The 17,402-nt window shown below is 46.4% G+C and overlaps 1 protein-coding gene across 3 annotated transcripts in view; it reads left to right on the top strand.

Moving 5' to 3' along the window:
• The window catches only part of LOC132913941 (uncharacterized), an 80,689-nt gene that overhangs the window by 18,824 nt on the left and 44,463 nt on the right, over window positions 1-17,402 (top strand). Inside the window, exon 1 of one of the 3 annotated variants that reach the window (XM_060972627.1) lies at window positions 12,629-13,267. The exons of the other annotated variants lie outside the window; for them this stretch is intronic. The gene's annotated coding sequence lies outside the window, so the exon portion shown is untranslated. Of the gene's footprint in view, window positions 1-12,628; window positions 13,268-17,402 lie in introns of those variants that run through there. 3 annotated transcript variants of the gene reach the window in all.

Below are 17,402 nucleotides of genomic sequence, written 5' to 3'. Positions count from 1 at the left end.
AGTGACACATTGAAAGAACAAAAAAGCTTAGTAACAGTGGATCACACAGTAAATTCGTATTAGTCATACGAGTAGAGGCGGTGTCAAAGTTCATTCAGTAGTATCAGTAGCACTCGAGAGAGCGTCATTCCCATTGCTTGGCCGCGTGGTACGTGGCCCATACACGCATGCACACTCACACACGCCCGGAACTCGTTTATTCTATCTCTCCATGCGTACGTGCACGCTGTGGAAAACCAGCTGTGCGAATCGATTGGTCGAGGATTCGATTTTTCTCTTCCCCGTCGATGCTGTGGACTGATAACTAGTCACGTGACCAGATTTATTCAAAGGATTTACTAAGGAACATCCGCTACGCTGATTTCGATGAAAGTTCTACGCGTTTATACAATGAATATCAGATAAAGGGACGAGGATATCTTTTTAGCCAAGCAGTTTTAAATTTCATTTTCCCTCGCTCTCAGAGATTCGTTTCTCCGACGCTATCTTCGAAACTATAGGGAACAAGAGAAAACTTTTTGATAAATGTGTTATAGATCCTTCCTATAATTCGTCAGTGGAATAGAATTTTATTTCACCGAAGCATTTGAAATTCCATTTACTACGAAACAATATTGAGGATCGAGATCTACTATTGGCGAGTGTTTTTGATAGATTTCACTTCGATTGTGAATTAATGCCGGAATCACACGCGATATAGGATATTTAGCGAAGATAGGTTAATGATCGCATGCGTTATGCACTATGTACGTATGCTGGAATACAGTAGGATTAACAATGCATATCGATAATTGATTCCAATTATAAATGGTAATTGGTGGCAAGAGTTCATGGTAAAAGCTCATGAATAATAATATCGACCGAGTATTTTTCTTCCTCCGTATACGATACGTCCGGTTATGATAGATGAAAAAGAGTGAGACGATTGACCACTAGGAAAAGTTGCGTTAAAACGTGTGCTTGTTATTTCAACGATCGGCAATTTTTAACGTAGTGTATCTTTGCCGATCGATTTTCTTGCTTAGCGAAATCGTGCAACACCTTTTATTCCATCGTCGATTGTTCGCAGACCGTCTGCCAGCAGAAGTGCTAGGTCATTGTATCTCGCATACCGCTGCCAGGATTTTATGACCTGTTAACGACGATCGTGTACAATTGGAATACAGCGTGGTTCGAAAGTAACAACCGGCACGAAGTCGTCGGCGTTAACAAAAATTGAAAAAGTATCGTGGGAAACGAAAATGTTACGTAACGCGAAAAGTACGAGGAACGTATGGATTTCTAGGACAGTGGGAAAGGTTGCGAGAACTAAATTGGAACGCTTCTATTCTGGGTGGCGTTTGACGGCCATCGTTGTTATTCTCATTAAGCGTAGCGAACTCGAAGTAAAATTGTAAAAGGCACGGGTCATTCGGAGTCTTGGCGCGCAAAGGGAGAAGAGAGGCTTTGCTCTCTAGAGGAATACTCTGCCGGATTGAGAACTCGGATCCATCCGGCCGGTCTCGAAAACCTGTTGCATTTTAACGACGCGACCGATTCTTTGGAAATCCGGCTGGTTGTGCTCGAACCAGCCAATATCACTCTTGCGAAAAACCCTTCTATGTCGTACATTAACATCGAGCAAACGCTCGATTATACCATGTTTTCTAATAATCGTTAATTTTTTCACGATAAGCATAACAATGAATAAGAATAAGCACGTGTAACGAGTGATCAAGTTATTTGTAGGTTTCATCCGCGTTTCTCTTATTCTTTTCCGTTTGTTTAATTGTCATTGTATACGTCGTTGGATTATAAGCAAAGACAGCAAACAAACATATTTAACATAAAAGATGCAAAAGTGGTAAAAAGTCGATTCTTGAGGCATCATCCACCAACTATAGTTACGGAACACGATTACAACGATGACTGTGATGACTACGAAATAACATCAGACGTTGTACAACGTATATACATACTCGTGCAGATGGTTGACACGAATAACACGGTGAGGATGCCGTGCTATGCCTGGCGGTCCATGATTCATAAAATATCGAACGGAATCCTCGCAGGCCGCGTTTTTGCGGCATGCGATCATCGGTCATTGCATGTACGCGTTTCCGCGTTTCGGTTCACAGGATTTTTCTGGATCGATAGTGCTGCGGCGAAACGGAGTGGAAGAAGAGGGGGGACGTTCCTCGGCGCATAAACAAACGTGTATGCATGCTTATTAAATACTTTAGGATACTCACGCGATGCCGTGTAATTTACGGTATAATTTAAAAAACGGTCGAGAGCCGGCGCGTAATCGTATTGCCGGCCACGATGCAAAAGCTCCGCGAACCACGCGCGCCGCTACCTTGCCCCCTTCTTATTTATAACGTGTCAATAGCGTATCGTATTACTTCCGGTTGTTAACACCGATCAATAGCGTATATCTTTCTTTCACGATAACCCGACTCTAGCTCCGCGTTCGCTTCGTTTAAAATCGTTTCTCGTCCAATTACACTTTTATGGCAATCGTTTTTCCTTCTTTTTCTAAAAATCTGTTTGGCTCGAACGGTTCTAACGTCGACTTAAACGGTCGTCCCCTTTTTTAAAATTCATTTCCCCGAAGAAGCCGCACGAGCAGGCTCTAGAGAACGCGAACATCGCGAACCAGTATCGGGCAGCTGTTTACGAAACGGCTTCACAGGGCAAACAACGATCTCGTTCGACTCGATCGCTTCGAGTCGTGCTCGAGAACTCTAAAGCACACTTCCGCCGTTGATTCTGGCGTCATTAAGAGCGAGCCTCGGGCCCGACCAGCTCGAACTTTGCCGCCGCGGAATGCCTGACTCGTTGGATCGTTCCACCGGAAGTTCCCGTACTCTTTCCCGCTCTCGAGCTTTCAACTCGCGCCGCTACACTGGCCCAGGAAGGGGCGGCAAGAGGAAGAGGAGGGAACAGCAGGGGGCGGGAGTGTGTATGTGGCTCGCTCGGGTACGTGATACCCGCGAGATTCTGAAAAGGACAACCACGTTCGCGTCTCGGTTGCTTGCTTTTAGCGAGGAGACCGGATTAACCCGAAAGCAACCTCGTCTGGCGAAGGACGTGGCCTAGTCCGTGTATCTTCGGCACACGGAAACGGGCCAATCCCTCGCGGATCATCATATTTTTATAATATCGCGGGCCATTTATATTTGGACCGATCCAAGTCTTGTTACCTTGGACGTCATTGAAATCGTAATGAAAGTTCACACGGTTAAATACAGATCGCTGTTTTCGAATGGCTCCTCCTCGTCTCTTCCTGCCTATTTACGACGATTCTTGTAGACGAGCCACAATGTACTTACATACGTATGTATTCGATTCAGTCTTATGACGACCGCTGAAGGTTGTAATCCCTTCCCTCGGGCTCGTACTTGCCTCGCTTCGGGTTACTCGAGTATGTTGTCTTTGCTGTCAAAGGGTTGGTATCGAAGCTTTTAGTTATCGCGATTTTGCTTTTTTCGAGTTTCTGGTATACTCGATACCGAGAAATTGTGTTATTAAGCTGGAATCCGAGTAATTGCGGACAAGGGTCTTCTATGAAATTTCAAGAGATTTCTAGACGATGAAAATATAGTTTTTGTGTACACATGCCACTGGCGTTCGACAGAGGGAAGAGCTTCTGTCGAATTCTAGGTTGTACTATACAAAGGAAAGGATCGGAAGAAAAGCGTTTGTCCGGAGTCAGGTTGAAAAAGTTTGCCCCCTTTGACGAAATTGACTCGGACGAAATAGCTAAATCGAAGAGACATCCCGGCCGATTAGTGTAACGTTTCCTCCTGTCAGAGTCAGTGTATCGTACTCGAGCCTTTTCGCCACTGTACATCGATGGGACACCTTCGACCGATGTGCACGTATCCTATGGTGTATATACATGTGTATATGTATACATATATTTATGTATGTGTGTATATATATATCCAACAAAACACCATAGGAGAGAGTCCAGGACAACGAAGAGTTAGAACGACGCGGAGGTGGAGGCGGAGGAGGTAGGTGGAGGTGGAGGAGAAGACGGAGAAGGACAGAGGTGATGGTGGTAGTGTGTGTGGTGGTGGAGAGAGGCAATGGTGGAAGATGGGAGATTTTACAAAAAGCGAGGCAGAGCGGCCCCTTTCGTCGCGCGGCCGCGACGGGCGGAAGGGGGGCGGGGGTGGGGGAGCAATGCGGGGGCTAGGGAGAGGGCGGACGACCTCGACGATGATACGACAAAAAATCAGATGCACGGCCATTGGCTGTTCTCAATTCGAATTATTGGCTTCCCCGGTCGCCGTTCGTCAGAGCCTCCCCGACCTTCTCGATACTCTTTCTCTCTTTCTAGCTCTCTTTCCCCTTTTCTCTTTTCCTCCGATCTCTCCTACCACTTTTCCCTCTGCCTGCTCCGCCACTGCCGCCGCCGCCGCCGTCGCCGCCACCGCCGCCGCTGCCACCGCCGCCGCTGCCACCGCCATCTCCTCCGTCGAGCCTCCATCTCCTCTCTCGCCCCCTTCGGGAATGGGCGCCGGCGAGAAGGGCCGAAAAAACTTCGAAAAAAAAATCCAATTTCGTTGCCATGGTGACCGGCGTGCGTTGACTTTGATAAAGATCCCCCGAACGAGCCACCTCCGCTTTTCTGCCTCCTCCGCCTCTTTCTCCTCCGTCTCCTGCTCCGTACTCTTCATCCTCCTTCTCCGCCTCCGCCTCTTGCTCCTCGGTCTCCTCCTGGCTGGTTCGTACCCTCCGCTACGACGCCGTCGCTTTCGCAGTTTCTCTGATTGTACGCACGCTCTCGTCCTCTCCTTGCCTGCGCTCTCGTTCTCGCCTTCTCTCTCTCTCTTTCTCTTTCTCTCTCTCACACTCTCTCACTCTCTCTCTGTACGTGTACACGTGCACAAGCGAGCGATCGCTTCTACGTGGCCTTTACGTATGCACTGTGTGCGCGCGAGCGAGGGAACACCGGTGGATTCGTCGGCGAACAGCCGACATACGGAGGGATGGGGCCGCGAAGCCTCACGGGGGCTAGCGGTGCCGCGGTTTTGGTTGACCCATATCAAAAGGGAGGAGGTGCCCCCGGATGTTTCGCTGGCCGGACTCGTTGAGTGGTTTGTTTGTTTCGGGCATCGACTATCGGGGAAAAAATGTTATTTACATGGCAGAGAAATGTTACCACAGCCGAAGACACAGGCCGACTTCTCATCCACTTTGGCTTTATGCGCCAAGGATAAATGCCGAGCGCGCTCGATAAAGGCCAGATCTATTTCCAAGAGAAACGTCTGCCTTTCTCGTCTTCCCTTCTATAGATATAACGAAATAAGAGAAACGCGAACGTCATCGCATCGGTTCAAAGTCCTATGACTTTTCGGTGCACCGAGCGATGTAATACGAAAATTATATAGCCCTTGACAATGTTTCTTTAAGCCTAACCTCCCGTCCGCCCGCCTGCGATGAATAAACGATCGTGAGTTACGAGCAGATGCGTGTGCTTAATGCGAGTCCGTGCATAGGAGCAGAAAGTTGCGCGACGAAGAAGGTTCTGCCTACTGTATATTCTTGAGTAAGCGTGGGTGTACGTGTAAGGGGCCGCGTGTCTATCCCCACCAGGACAGCGTCTGATTTTTATTTCGAAAAACTTTTTTAATAAAAAAGTTACCCGCGCCACCCCATGCCACACTAGGGGTAGGAGCCTCGCTTATACGGCCAGGTGTATTCTATATAGAGGCTGTCGAGGAGAGCGAGAATGGGAAGAAGGGGGGAAGGGGACGACCAAGCCACCGGACCTCGCATTAAAAGTTTCACGGCGCTCACGATATTTCATAACTTTCCTATATTTCGAAAAACGTGCAGTCGACTAGTCGGATCCAGACGAGCTCCGGAATTTGTGTGCACACGGGCTTCCTACTCTTTTGGTCGTGTGTATCGCGATCAAACACGTATGTCGGCGGTGCTTACGCGCGAATAGAGAGCCTGTTACATTGCCATCTCTAACTTCTCTCCTAGGCCAACGTTGTTTCACCTCCTCGTCACGACTCTACACTCTGCCGGCTCACCATTTTATTCCATCTTCTTCTCTTTCCCTTTTCAATCCTTGGTATTTCTCGCTCATGGTTGCCCCGGTCTTTGTTTCTCTTTCTCTTTCTACGCTTTTGCTCTTCCCTTCGTGTGTTCCTTTCGCTTCTAGTCGGCTGTTTCTTGTTCTTTCATTACGTTCGTTCGCCGAGAACACACGGTTAAAGTAACTAGAGCTGGTCGGAACGGTGCTCCGATCGATCGCTCCGAAACGTGCTGGAATCTCGTTTGCGATCGCGACGATAATTGTAAATGCACGCGCCGGGGGGAACGTTCTTTATATTCGCATTTCGCGTAAATTGTTTTTATCGTTTTTATCTCGGTGATCAGGACTTCGTGTCCGTACGTCTGCTTGTTCTCTTTTCCTTCCCCTTCGACTTTTAGTTCCATCGCTGTACATAAATCGAGCCGAGTCGAACCGAGTCGAATTGAACCGAGTTGAATGGGGGAGAGTCGAGTCGCACGACAGATACTTTTTAACGAATATTCGAAATAGCCCTACTGGTTAAACGCGTCTCGCCGGAGTACAGTCCCTGGTACGAGTCGTATCCGCTCTGTCTCACGCATAATGAAACCACCAGGCTTTTGCACCGTAACTGGCCTCCACGCTACTACGTACGACGATACACGACGAATCGAGTACAGTGACAGCTGCATACAACTAACCTCGTATTCTCATCAGTCTGTGTTAAGATGCTCTTAACATTGATGATACTCGTGTTCACGAGCTTCTGCCGGTCATTCGCATTCGCATAGCAGCAAAATAAATTGCCCGGCGAATCTTGATACGCTGGCCAGTGCTCCGAAGCCACTAGTCGAACGAGACGCTCTCGTGTGAAATTTGTGTTAATTGAAAGCACCGCGTATATTCGTTGCATCGTTTGGTACACGCTGCTCGGAACCGAGCCATGGTAAATACATTGTAGTTTCCCTTCGGTCCGATACTTTCTCGATATTTTTGTCCACTTATTGGAAAACTGTTAATATTATACCTACGTTAAATATCGAATTTTTCAGCGTAACTTTCCGCGCGTCTTCCGCCCACGGAATCACCATTTCAATTTTAATCGCCAAACGAAATTACTCTCGTCGGATAATCTCGGTCCTCTCCTCTTCGTCATATCGTCGTAATCGCAGTCGTGGTCGTTCTCGTCGTCGTCGTCGTCGTCGTCGTCGTCGTCGTTTCCAACAAGGGAGACGATCGAACTTGCAAATTGCCAGCAAAAAATATACACGCCTCTAGATTGAAATTTTCCCCTGTTCTTGAGAGAAAACGAAATAAGTACAAGGACGGTGCGATATTATTGGAACGTCGCACATTATATCGCAACGTTTCCAATCGCATTGGCGTAGACGGTACTTTTATGGTTTTTTAATTCCTCTCATCTCGTGGGGCTTTTTATTCTTATTTTCCGGTCGCTAAGCCGGGATCTTAGAGTGGGAGGACGACGAGGAGCCCTTACTACTCTTCGATATCTTTTCCTTTCTTTCTCTCTTTCTCTCTCTCTATCTCTCTCTTTCTCTCGCTCCCTCTTTCTTTCTCTGTTCGCCTGTTCGATTCTCGGCTCGCTTCTTTTCCTTGGATTTCGAATCGAGCTCGTGGGCTCTCCGGTCGCACAGGGTGGCAGTGGGTCGTCGTCGACGAGCCTTCGCGACCTCGCTGCCACGGTTTTAACCCGACCGTGCGTGCGTTTCTTTCGATTCCAGTCAACCCCTCTCGATTTCGATGCGTCTACCTGTGGACCGTGCTCGATTCTTGCCCCTTTTTTTTCTCTCTCTTTTTGCCATATCCTCCGCTGTTTCAGTCACGGGAGTAAATCCTCTACGATCAAACGATACCCTCTCGCCCTCCCCTCTGCGCCAGCTCGAAGATTCCGTGGAACAAAAAACAGGATAGCCTTCGAGCTTGAGAAAATTTCCGGCTCTTTCTCTTTCTTTACGAAGAAACTGGATTTCGAGCTGACGTCGAGTCGCAGAAAGAAGGCAGGCTCCTCGTCCCTTTTCAACCTCGCGACTGCGACCGACTTTCGACTTTCGAAGCTTTTCTCTTTCTCGTCGCGCTACGTTTAAGGGGATAGAGTAATTCGGCTACCGACAAAAGTGAAATTGCCCGACCAGAACTACGCTTTAATGTCTGCTGTCGAGACTGGCTGGCTGGTGGTAACTGGAATCGTCTCCGAGTCCACGCGCCTCTATGGTAATCTATATTGATCAACGTCAGCTCGGTATCGTTTGCATTCGTTAATTATAATTAACTAATTAATTAATTAAAGTAAAGCCGCGAAAAAAGAATTAGAGTAGCCTGCAGAAATTGGCAGGAGAACAAAGGAAAAGATTGCGTAGGTGGCAAAGTATCAGGATGGCAATTATATTTGCTAAAGAATTTGATAGGAATCGTGATTTCGTTCCCAGAGTCGAAATCACCGGCGCAAAATCGAGCAACGGTGCTTCTTACTTTCGCACGATAGATCGCTAAGAAAATGTAAAAAAATGCAAAAAACTTGGTGTATCGACCGCGGGAAAATGGGAAATTAAAAAGCTGTACGCCGGACTATCGTTCCTTTTACTTGCCCGGTTAGGAAGCTAACGGAAGTTTTTCTACTCGTTATTGTATGCGTGTATGTGTGTCCTGTTGCATTTGTTCATGCATGTGTATACATGTGTGTGTGTGTTGCGTATGAGTAACGGTGAAGTTGTAACACGTCCTCTTATCGTAATAGATTTATCGATTCGGCGTTTACATGCCGTTCAGTTTTTGCGCTACATGAGAACGTTAACTTGTCGTTGAATTTACTGTCGGTCGGCAGGCTAGACCGTTAAGCAAACTTCAATTTGTTCTATGTGTTATAATTACAATCGGTAAGTATAAACGACGGCATGCGTGTTCTATAATTATGTTGATGCGGCTAATTCGCACACTAAACCTATATGTCCCGTACGCATCCTCCTATAGTTAATTACCTCGAGAAACCTCGTTAACAAATCGGTTCTTACTTTTCCTCCATCGCTAGTACTCTACCTGTTTCTCCCTTTTCTCTTTTTTCTTTCTTTCTTTTTTTTTTTTTTTAATCGTAGTCGGGTCATTTTGTGAACTTGTTATTTCCACTAACGAGTGTAATTATTTTCTAGTATTTCATTTTGACGCCAGAATTACCAGAGTTCTTTGAACAAGCAACTCGTAATTTTTCGTTGAAATTTTCTAGATTTATGTTTGTTTCCGTTTATTCAATTTTTCACATCTATCTAAACTTCTCTTACGTTTTGGCTGCGTCGGTGGTTTTATAGCGTCCTAATCTTTCATAAAAATTTTATCGATTAGGTTGTATGAATTTTTAACGATTCGAGTAATTTTCAATTGCGTACTATGAGAATTTTAATTTGCACCTTGATAGGTGTAGCGTTAAAGGAAATTGTCTGACAAAGTGTGTTAAACATAAAAAGGGCGTATAATTACTCGCAAGAAGAATACAAAAAGAAAGGGTATTTTTAATCGCGTTTATAATATATCAGTGAGTGGTTATAAACGCTTTTTGAATTACGGTTTTTATCTAATTTGAAATTCACCGAGCTCTCGGGGATCCTCGTGAACGTTGAAACGTAAGTGTGTTTTTGCACGGATGATAGCCGGTGGAGAAGCAGCGCGAAAATTGTCATATTCTCTCAGTGTGCACTTAATGAGCTTGAAAAGTATTTACGTGCCTAGCTCGACCCTCTCGTTAACGCGTTGTCGTTGCCGAGCAAATTTGCCAACTCGTCTGATCGTTAATGCGCTGCAAGACGCGCGTTACAGGTAATATCCGTTATTTCAGCGGACAGTAAAATTTCGAGAAACTCTGGCAAGATTTTTTCTTCGTGCAAACGATAGACAAAAACCTAGGGAACAACGTCGCGATTATAAGAAACTTGACGGCAATCGATAAACGGCTCTAGCGGGAATCCTAAAGTTAGAACCGTATATTAGGGTCATTTATGTTTGAACTACTTTTTCACATGTTTAATACGCTTAAAGATCCATGAAACTTTAGAAACTTTCCTTCGATTTTGTATTACAAATTACAGCAGCAATTTCCAAAGAATTGCAAATTTTTCGTAGCTATAACGCGATTACAAAGATACTATTTCAATTATCTAGGAATGTAAGGTTACCTAGTAGATTTCGCCATGGGAAAGCTACAGTCATTTTTTCTCAACAACATTCTTACATATTTAATGTACTACCACGAATCTTTCGAAACTTTCCTATATTACAAACTATATCGCCACGGTTTCCAAGGAATCGCAGACTTTTCGTACGTGCCGCACGATTCCACGCAAACAACCTTCTAATCCTAAATTCATCGTTGAAGTAGTTTGGTCGATCTGCTTGTCGAAAAACAGGCATCTAGAATCGCATAGCGCTGCATCGGGGTCAGCCGCGTCTGAACCGTTTACAACGCGAACTAGTGCTCAATTTCACTTGGCCGTAGTAGGGATAAAGGAAGCAAAAGGAAGGCGAGATACGGATACAGTTTTAAGCGTAAAGCTGGTCCGGTTGGCGAAACACGCGTCGTTAAGAAGGGATGCGGAGGCGAGGCTCGGTGGGAGAAGTGGCCGAAGAGAAGAGGTAGAACGAAGTAACCCGAGCGAAGTGTGATCGTGCAGAAGAGAGCACGGTAGCCGTGCACGGTACGAGATCCGTCCAGTTAGGACAGGTCATGTCACGGCACGCTCGACGATTCATGCCCCTTTTGGCGGAGTTACCGCGCACTTTTCAAGTGGATTCTGCCCGTAGCCGTCGAACGACCGGCTCGCTGCCCTATCTCGAGAAAAAAAAAAAAACTCGAGAGTCCATGGACAGAGTCGAAACTCTAACCTTTTTCTTCTCTCTTTCCATCCTCTCTTACTCGACTTTTTTCGTCTGCACTCTCTCCCTTTTTTTACATCTCTCCGTCTCTTTATTTCTTTATCATATCTTTCTTTTTTTTAAGGATTTTGTTTCTGTCTTTCTCTTCTTCTTCTCTCTTTTTTTTTTTTTATCTTTGTCGCGAAGGGAGCAGCAGGATCCGAGCGAAGAAACAGCGGCAAGAGGAAAAGGGGGAGGAATTCGTAAAAAGAGAGGAATGCAACGTCTGGTCGTACGTCATTCTGTCCGCGGTACGGTGGCCAACAATGCTTTCTCTCTTCTTCTCTGTGCGAGCCTCGTGGCCTCCAAGAATTTTGCCGAAGCGCTTTTGATCTCGCTCGCGCGCAAATTACGGGAATCCGTATGGAGAATTTTCAGAAATGCCGATCCGTTGGCTCGATCCACGTCAATGGAAAGAGATTAAATTTTTTTGCACGGGCTAGCAACGAAGCTTCTGCTTTTATTCTTGAAAGCGACGTTTGTTTTTCGATTCTCGGCAGCTTCGTCGAATCGCATCGCGTGTTTCAATATACGAGACACAGAGTGGTAAGCGAAACCGTAGTTCGATCCTGTAATTGGTACGCTTTACTGCCCCTAGGATAATTAGACGGTAATCGCGTATTTCTTGGTAATCGTACGATGAGTCCTGAAAGTGTGTACAGGTCGAAGGCAAAAGTTGCAGGCAGGACAAAAAGCGCGCGAGTAGAGAAGAAGAAGAGACGAGCAAAAAAAGCTGCGGGGGAAGAAAAAGAGAAGGAGAGAGAGAGAGAGAGAGAGAATGTCTCCGGGGCGAGATGTTCGGATAACGCATTAAACACCGTTCCTTCTGGAAAGCGATGCCGAACGGGACAAGGAGGGTAATACCCTTGCCGGTGGTATCGTTAGCACGATGTAACGCAACGAGGAACGAGGAACGAGCGGTCGTTCACGTCGTCGGTATCGTTGTTACACGGACACATAGAGGAAAGCGCGCGGCGTGTTGTGCGGAGGTGCTCGGCAAATGACAGAGGAGGGTGCAGATAGGAAGGGGAACGCGTTTGTGTATGTGACGATGTGCACATGTACACTCGCATATAGTACACGTATATACGTGTACACGTGCGCGCGAGATGCTCGGTTCGTTTGTGGGGGAATTGTTGGTGCGCGGGGGTTGGTGCAGGAATGAAGTTGGCCGACGGGCGAGAGAAGCCTAGGAGAAGCGAGAAACGGTGCAGGGGAAGAAGGAGGAAGGGTGAATCATGGTGGGGTGCTCTCGAAAGGGTGGAGTGGGTGCGGGGTGTCTCTTTTGAGCCGCTGAACTTTGCCAAGTTCGAAACCGTCCGAGGCCGTGGCGACTCACCCTCTGACGTGCATTCGGCTTCCACCCTTCTTCTTCCTCCCCTTCTTTCGTTCTATCTCTCCCTCTCGTTCTCTATATCTCTCTTCCCCTCATGGTTTTCCCTGCATCGGCCTCTCCTTCTATCTACACAGTGTACGACTGTACTCGCCGTACACGTCTCTCTTCTCTTTCTCTGTTTTCTCTCCTCCGGCCCCCGTCTGTTTCTCCTGCCCGTCGCTGTCTCTATTCCTCCTTCTCCACTCAGCCCCCTCTACCCGAAACCGCGCTTCGGCGTACCCTCTCAGCCGTCGTGGTATTATGGAAATTTTGAACCAATTCGAAAATCAATAGTCCCTGCCAGGAAGCCTCGAGGCGGCCTACGTTGCAACCACGCTCTTCCCTAGAACGTATTCAGGACCGCGGTGTGTTTCACGATAGGCCGTGTAAGCCTTCGCTTTTTCGCGTCTTACGCACTCGCGCGTCTACTAGGCTGTTCCGACATTTTGGTACCGCCGCGTCGCACACGGCAACACCTCCGCGGTTTTTTCGCGCGGCGCATTCTTTTTGCCCCGGTGCTTCGTTCGTGGCGCGTACGAAAAAATTGGAGGGAAGGAAAAAAGGGAAAGGCGAAAGGTGGTTTTAGTTTCCTTCTCTCTTTCTCTCCTTCTTTCGATCGTGGGAGAGGCGCAGAAACGGAGGATGAAGCGGGAAAAGAGAGAGGGGGTCAAAATCTTGGCAACGTTGGAGGCTTTTTCATTTGATGCGCATCGGATTCCGGGACGCTTGGAATCGCTTCGGTTCCCATGAGTCTCCGCGGCAATCCGAGTAAAGGGATAGAGGAGGGGCGTCTACGCGGCTGGTGGGGAGAGCTTTTTTCGTTTTACAAACTGGTTCAATTTTTTCTCAAAAAGCGGGTGAACACCGCGGAAACCGGTTGTGTCTACGCCGACTCGGGACCCGACTAGCCGAGGAGGAGGCGTCGGAGGGGAATGGTCTTCTCTTCGCAGCTCCAGGTTCGTGTAGACTCTGCTATGTAGCCCCGTTCAACGACAGTATCCTTCTACTTAATTGAACCAACTGATCTCATTGTGTCTGCGAGCACGCTTCCATCCGAAAATCCAATTCCCCGCTCTTCCCAAAACTTTCTGGCAAATGTCTGCCGACGTCTACGCCGGAAAACCAGTAATTACTGAGATTTTTCCGAGTCTCTTGATGAACTTTCCAGCTTTCTCAAACTTTCTTGCACCCATCCTCCTTCCGTAGAATTCGTAATTATTATTTTATCATAGATCGCGATAGCGTAGCCGGGGTAAGTTTGTCGCGATCCCCGAATTTTGTCTATCTCCATCTCGCTTTCGATTCGATCGAAAGGAAAGCTTTCAACGTGGGCTGTTAATCCTGTTGTTCTCCACGGATCTGAAAATGGATGTTACACGTGTCTCTCGTGGTCAACTTCGCTTTTTTGTAGATTTCGCAACAACGCGATTAAAAGAGACTCACAGAGGAAACAAGGAGAATAACGGGATTAAGAAAGTCTACGGCGCGAAATATTTTCATATTTTCCCGAAACTCGAGAAATTTTCCAGCGATATCGAATGAAAGCGATTTGGTCGAGAACGACCCAAGGAACGCAACAAGGGTTGAACTTACGCTTTGGTTATGTCGCATCCTTCTTCTCACGGTGGAAACGCAATTATGATGCTTCTAAAATAGAACTCTCTTTGTTCCCTCGTAATAAAAAAAAAAAAAAAAAGAGAGAAAAAAAAATAGAGAGAAAAGAAAGAAAAAAAGGCATCTGACATCATTATGATAATAGTGACAAAGCTTTAAGACGATTTGGAAAAGGCTTTTGTGCATGACACACTTCTCCCTTTCGCGAAACCTACTCTGGAGAAGCCAACGCGAAGTAGGTTTCCATTAGCAACGACGTATTATTATTTACCAGGCACGCTCTGAGAATCCAGAAGTCTCTTTTCAGTAGCGTAAGCCTCGCGTCGCGGGCCTGCGGATGTCTCCGACCAACTCTACCAAGATTTCACCGACGCGAGCCCCAGTTTACAGCCGATGCCGTTGTGTTCGACGCTTTATTTTCGTAATTGTCCCTTGGCCGATCGATTCCAATTGCCTCTCGGCGTTATTGTTACTTACGCTCCATTCGGAGCCGTCTTTCACGAAAAATATGTTGTAAAGTCCTCTTAACCCTAATGTGAACCGAAGTTTTCTTTTTTAGCCAAGTATCGCGGTAATGTTGGATATTATACGTTACCTCATTGCACGGATATCTTTACAAAATTTATGCAAAAGCTTTTTGAATATTAAAACGTCGAACTTCGGAAAGCGTTTCAGTTGGCCAAGTAAGGATTAAAAAAAGTTTCTACGTTTGTATTTTTTCATTTTCTCTACCTTGCCGTCCTTTTCAGTTTCGACAAGGTCCTCGGACTCGTATTTCGAGTAAAAAACAGGGTCCGAAAGCAGTCGGGTCAAAAAAACCTTTTCCCGGCTAAAATTGCCCATTTCGAAGGTAGCGGTGTTTCGCTTTTTAAAAGGTTGCTGCTGCGTCCACTCTCTACGTGTACCAAAGGCAGAGAGAGAGAGAGAAAAAAAGGCGAGAATCCGACGAACAGACGAATGATCAGGCCAACAACGTTGCTCCGGATGGACGATATTGGTCTCGACCTTCGTACCCTTTGGAATTTATCCTCTTTAATCGATCGACATGGAATCGTTCAATTTTTAGCGTTGCTCGTTATTTTAGCCGTGACACCGTCGACTGTCGTCGCGAAATCGCATGACAAGACGATCGAACCGGCCAAAAATACTCGCCGTTCTTTCTTGAAATCCAGGACGAATCGGACCGATTTCAACGATAGACAAAGAAAAGGTAGATATACAGAAAGGTTTTTCGGTATCGTTCGCGGCAGTCTTTGACTCGGGGGAAAGACGGCTATGAAGATCAGTGGAGTATGTCGCCTAGTAATCGTCGAGTGCACTTGACTAACGCTCGCTTTAGTGGATCTCGCTGAAGACCCGCGTTCGTGTACGAGCGTGTACACACACGCGATTGCAAGTCCGTGTGACTCGATGAAGCGTAACTTAATACAATATTTTTTCTCGCTTTGCATACACCACGTAACTCGTTGAAAATTCTGTGTATCCATGTGGTCTTGCTGGACACGACGACGAGTTCTTGCTTGGCTCTGTCGACTTTTTAGCGAATCGAAAACCGCATCAAACTTACCTCGCCTCTTCTCCTGCAGTTGGACCTTCTATTTCGATAGATGTTATCGAAACGCGGATAGCTTTTTAAATTGATTTTAGTATTCCACGTGACTTTGCTATTGGGTTGGCAGTTAAATGACTGCGGATTTTGTCATTAGTTGGTAATGACAAAACCAATATCTTCTTACGAACGGAGCGTTCGAAAAGCAAAGGGGAAGGGGGTGGCAAATGTTTAAAGCGGAAACGCGAAGAAGAAGCGAGAAGAAGAGAGCAGCATGGTTAAACGAAACGATCGCGTGTAGTCGTGGCTCATGCTGAAAATTGCCATGGTTCGGGAAAAAAATCAATTTGGCAGTGACTTCGTGGTACTCGAGGAGAACAGTTGGTCACCGTCCAATAACCGGAAGCGGTGGCAACGCTCGAAGGTAAAAGAACGTGGCGCTTATCGTGGAGAGAAAGAGAGCAAAGAAGTACCTCGTCTTTCTGCGTTCGCGATTAGCGTCGTCGTATCTCATCGATTATCGTTCCCCTCCTCTCTCACGCGTTGGATAGCGTGCAACTTATCCCAGCAATATTTTGTCTTCGCATTGGGTAAAGCGATAACGACGTGTGATGTAACTGGGAGCCCGGATACGTTGAGAAATAAGCGGAAATGATCTCGTTCCCATGGGAACTTGCAGCGATACTTAGCGCGGGCAACGAACAAATTAAAAACGTGTTTTCGTCGAGATATTGATTTTTAGCCGGACCAAAGGCAAAAACAAAGCGAGAAAAAGAGAAAAACACATCTTTCACAGAATTGTTCCGCACGTTGAAAAATATCGCTCGCTATAATATGAAAATATCGAAGATATCGTTAAACCGTTGCTTGTCTTCATATTTTTAAGAGATTTATATTTCTCTACCTAACGGTACCTTGTTTTTCGTTCTCAAGTATTTCGTATCGAAACACTACTATCCTTTGCCACGTTTTTCTTCCATGGTCTTCGAATCGAATCGATGGTTTCTCCGTTTCTTCGGAATTCGAAGTACACGCGGTTCCGGTTTATGAAATTTCTGTACAGACAGTCGCTGCCCTAGTTAACTTGCAGCGAGCTTCGATCAATTCAATCAACGACAAACATATTCGCGTCGTAATATATTTATCGAACGCGATATTTTCCTCGTCGTCTAACGTAAAATGGAAAAGTTTGCTGCAAAAATCATCCCCTCTACGGATCCCATAATACCAGAGAAGAACCACTTGTAGCTTCAACGCGTGTTACTTCGTGTCTTGCAACTCTGCTCTTCCAACGAAGATGTAACGTTTAAAAACCACACGTACGATAAGCGTATCGTTGCTAAGAGAAATATTGATATTCGCAATGGTTTACCATCGTGAAGCGCATTGTGCGATCGGCAAGGAGAATCGGGGCTGGCCTAGAACGGAAGAAATCCGACCGAGAGCCGCTCCATGAGCTTCTGGATTGTTCTTTTCGTTCGTTTCACACGCCAGCGTCTCCACGTCTCCTATTTTCTCTTCGGCTTCGCCTTCGTTCCTTCCAGTAAACGCGTCTTTCTCTTATCTGCTGACAAATTGCTCTCGCTCTTATCTTCGCATTTTTTCCCCTCTCCGCTACGAATCAGAAGACGAATCTCTTTCCTTTTTCCTTTTCCTTACTTCCGTGGTCGAGAAATTTCCAAGGGCACGCGTAAGTTTTTCTGAAAAATCGTGTCGTCTCGGAACGGCCGGCCGAAGTTCTACGCGAAAGGTTATCGATGCGGTTACGTATTTCTTCGGAGCGGCGGAGAGCCGCACGATAAGACCTACTTGTAAAATTCCAATCCTTTCGAAAATACACAAACAGGTCGTTATTAAACCCTGCCATGTTCTTTCACACATTTTCGCTACTTGCCTATCGCTGACAAAAAATGAGATAATCGTGGTCG

Source organism: Bombus pascuorum, chromosome 14 (assembly GCF_905332965.1).
Source record: "Bombus pascuorum chromosome 14, iyBomPasc1.1, whole genome shotgun sequence".
Classification (NCBI taxonomy): domain Eukaryota; kingdom Metazoa; phylum Arthropoda; class Insecta; order Hymenoptera; family Apidae; genus Bombus; species Bombus pascuorum.
Note: the sequence above shows the minus strand (reverse complement) of the source record. Positions and strands in the feature narration are given on the sequence as shown.